The sequence below is a fragment of the Eucyclogobius newberryi genome, unplaced genomic scaffold (assembly GCF_026437365.1).
Source record: "Eucyclogobius newberryi isolate DKJ021-1_F unplaced genomic scaffold, fEucNew1.0.hap1 SCAF_4, whole genome shotgun sequence".
In the NCBI taxonomy this organism is placed as follows: Eukaryota; Metazoa; Chordata; class Actinopteri; order Gobiiformes; family Gobiidae; genus Eucyclogobius; species Eucyclogobius newberryi.
Genome location: NW_027316056.1, coordinates 17,205,226 through 17,209,176, shown reverse-complemented (window position 1 = coordinate 17,209,176; position 3,951 = coordinate 17,205,226).

Here is a 3,951-nt window from a genome sequence, read left to right as displayed (position 1 = left end):
TAAAAAATGGTTTTCCACTAAACACTAACTTAAAAAAAGCAGCAAAAATTAGACCACTGAGCACTTTCTGCATCTGATTGGCTGTACTTAAGAGGTCCACCCCAGTTTCACTTTGCCATCTGAAAAAGCGGGTTTAAAGCTGTGCACAAGCCTGAAACTTAGTGCTTGTGAATTAATTTGAATAATGTGACGAATGATCTGTGAGCGCGAGGGACAAGATAGATTTGAAAACCTATTTCTGGTTTTGCAGTGTTAAAACCAGAAACCCCAGCTCTAATAAGGTGTGGTCTAATTTCAGTTTGGATATTGATGTATTTAACGAGATCTCACACCTCCCCCCCCAATTCAAACAACTTTAAAAAGAGGTAAGGAAACGTTGAATCCTTGTTTGAATCACTATTTCTTTTCATGAATAAGAAAAAGCCGTGAAGACCATCTCTCGCTTGATCCCATTCAATTCCTCAAACCGTACAATGTTACAGTAGCAATTTCAACTCCAGACAGGGGAAAAGACACCTTATTTTGATATGTCAAAAACAAAATTACCACACAGTTCAGCCTGTCCATCGCCATGACAGAGCCACACACACAGAGAGAGCCCCGTCCAAGCACATAGCTCCAGTACAAGGATACACATGCGGCAAAAGTCTTACTGATATCTTGGAAAAGGGCAAAGGGCTGTCAGTCTGGGGTTCTAGGTTGGTTTACAGAAGAGCACTGAACCACGACCCCAAACATAACACCAGCACCAGCAGCATAACAATGACCGGTCCACATCAGATGGAAGAAGGCACAGACTGACAATGAGTAAAGGAGACAACGTATTGACAAGAATGATCAAATTGCCATTGTTTTACAAGCCTTGCCATTAGATTTAATTCAAAGCCTATATTCTAACTCGACAAGGGGCTGGGTATTGTCTTCTATTATGCCTCACAACATAATACGTACTCCGATAGGGGGACAATGATACATATCCCAGTACTCGTAGCTTAATATGATACCTGATTATGTAGAATAACATAATACAGTGGAATTATCTGTTCACAAGGCCCTTTATATCTCTACATTTGTTCTATGAATCATTCTCCTTTTTAGCTCAGCTGTTTCAACCTTGATGCAGGAGTCAGAGTGATAATAAGTGCATAACTTTGCAGTTGATAATGAGTTTATGCTCTTTTATATATATTGATACACGTATTGACAATAATTTCATCACAATATATTCCCATATCTATATTTTGAAGACTGAAATAGTAACTGCAAAAATAAAACCTGGCACATTTTTATAAAGATCTAAATTACAGGGTAAGTAGGTCTGAAATAAACCCCAAAAACATGATATATTGTAACTTAAACAACTGTATACATTACAATTTGCTTTGAGATCAAATCGAATGTTTGATTAATAATGTAGACTTATTAAACATGACATTTCAAGAAAACTAGAAGGCTGAAGTTACAGAATATGACCATATTTAGCAGTGTGAAAGAAACCAGGTCCACTCACTTCTTCGAATCCACCACAAACTAGCTATTTTTAGATTGCACCATTGCTTAGTAATTTGTCATGCAAGTTGGCCGTGAAGTTAACAAATGTCAGCAAAAATCCCATATACTGGAGATGACAATAGAAACAAACAAAGTGAAACAGACGGGACAGCGAGAAGATGGAACTTTTCTGCACCATTAGAAATCAAAAGTGCAGTATAAGGAGAGACTTCCTCTCACAAAATCACAGCTTTATTGTGGGGAAAAAAACATTTGTATTTTTGGGTTATAAAGCAGAATATGTTTAATCCTCATTGTTATTTATAATCTTATTCAAAGCACAGACACTCTCTGTTCCCAAAATAAACTGTTAGAAACATTTTTTCCAATAAGAAGTGCCATCCAAGTATCACCTTTCTCTGGCAACTGTGGATTTGACAAACTGTTTACGCTCAAGACTGTATATGTCATTAAAAAGCTAAAAGTACAAGAAAATCTCCTGTGGTGTTCACTTTGATACTAATATTTCCTCTAATGATATTTAATGAGTGCACATTGAAAAGAGCGTGTTCTGTTACAATAACTGGATAACCAAACCCAAGAAAACCCAAAACATAGACTAACCAGATCCGTGGACTTCAGGATGAATCGGGACAGCCTTATGTTCAAATAGCTCAAAAAGACTATTATAATACATTTTTGTCAATTGTAGACTACGTTTGATCAACACTTTGCCTTCCCACACAACTACAATTATTGTCCATATAATTTGATAAGAATCCACTCATACAGTTTGCAAGAAGAATTAAGTTATGCATCTGCGTTTATGCAAGTCACACCTGGAACACACATTCCCTTCAAGCTTTTTTCTTTTAGTTTTTTCCAAATCATTGATAGTAAAGCAAAGTTGAGTTTGCATTTTTTTATTTTTATAATAAAACTTTTAAAACTTTTAATTCATTAGTTGATTTTGAGCTAATGACATAGTATATGACACATTTGCTTTATAATAGTTAGCATACCCCTACCAACATACAGATGCAGAAGTTCATATGACATTAGGCGGTGTGATCCCTCACTCGCCCAGGAGGGTTCCACCGTAGAAATATACTCTGTACTTCATCTGGAAACATTTTTAGAAAAATAAGACATTTCAACTCTCATTCAAGAGTCTCTCTCAATCTGTGGATCTAGAGAACTCAGATATCTATCCTACTCTGAGTAAGCCCCGCCCACTGTGTGGGAACTCATGATGATAACTGTTTACAGTTTCGCTTGAAACTGATATGCATATAAAATTGCACATTTACGTTAAAGTTAAATACATGAAAGTACACCATGTGTCCATGTTTGTAAAGTAAAATCAAATACAAATGAAAAAGAACTGGAAGAAGAAAAACTTATAAGCTCCCACCCTATCACTTTTTAACTTGATAGCAGGCTTAGCATGGTTATATTGTCCATCCCTAATATTTATTTACCTTTATTTCACCAGAAAAGTCCCACTGAGATTTAGAATCTCTTTTTCAGGGGAGTCCAGGCCCCAGAGAGGAAGAGCCTATGTAACTGTTTTTATTGGAAAAACCTACGCAGCCATAGAGAAAACATGCAACCCGCTGCAATGCTGTACATTTAATTATACTCTATATTAAGAGGCATCCAGCTGATAGCCACTCATCTGTGTGTGTCTGTGTGCGTCTGTGTGCGTCTGCGTGCGTCTGTGTGCATCTGCGTGCGTCTGTGTACACTGTGTGCATCTGCGTGCGTCTGCGTGCGTCTGTGTGCGTCTGTGTGCGTCTGTGTGCGTCTGCGTGCGTCTGTGTGCATCTGCGTGCGTCTGTGTGCATCTGTGTGCGTCTGCGTGCGTCTGCGTGCGTCTGTGTGCATCTGTGTACACTGTGTGCGTCTGCGTGCGTCTGCGTGCGTCTGAGTGTATCTGTGTGCGTCTGTGTGCGTCTGCGTGCGTCTGTGTGCGTCTGTGTGCGTCTGTGTGCATCTGCGTGCGTCTGCGTGCGTCTGTGTGCGTCTGTGTGCGTCTGTGTACACTGTGTGCATCTGTGTGCGTCTGTGTGCGTCTGCGTGCGTCTGTGTGCATCTGCGTGCGTCTGTGTGCATCTGTGTGCGTCTGCGTGCGTCTGCGTGCGTCTGTGTGCATCTGTGTACACTGTGTGCGTCTGCGTGCGTCTGCGTGCGTCTGAGTGTATCTGTGTGCGTCTGTGTGCGTCTGTGTGTATCTGTGTGCGTCTGTGTGCGTCTGTGTGCGTCTGTGTGCATCTGCGTGCGTCTGTGTGCGTCTGCGTGCATCTGCGTGCGTCTGTGTGCGTCTGCGTGCATCTGCGTGCGTCTGTGTGCGTCTGCGTGCGTCTGTGTGCGTCTGCGTGCATCTGCGTGCGTCTGTGTGCGTCTGTGTGCGTCTGTGTGCACATCTGTGAGTCTTGGAGCTGCCTGGCACATGTAATC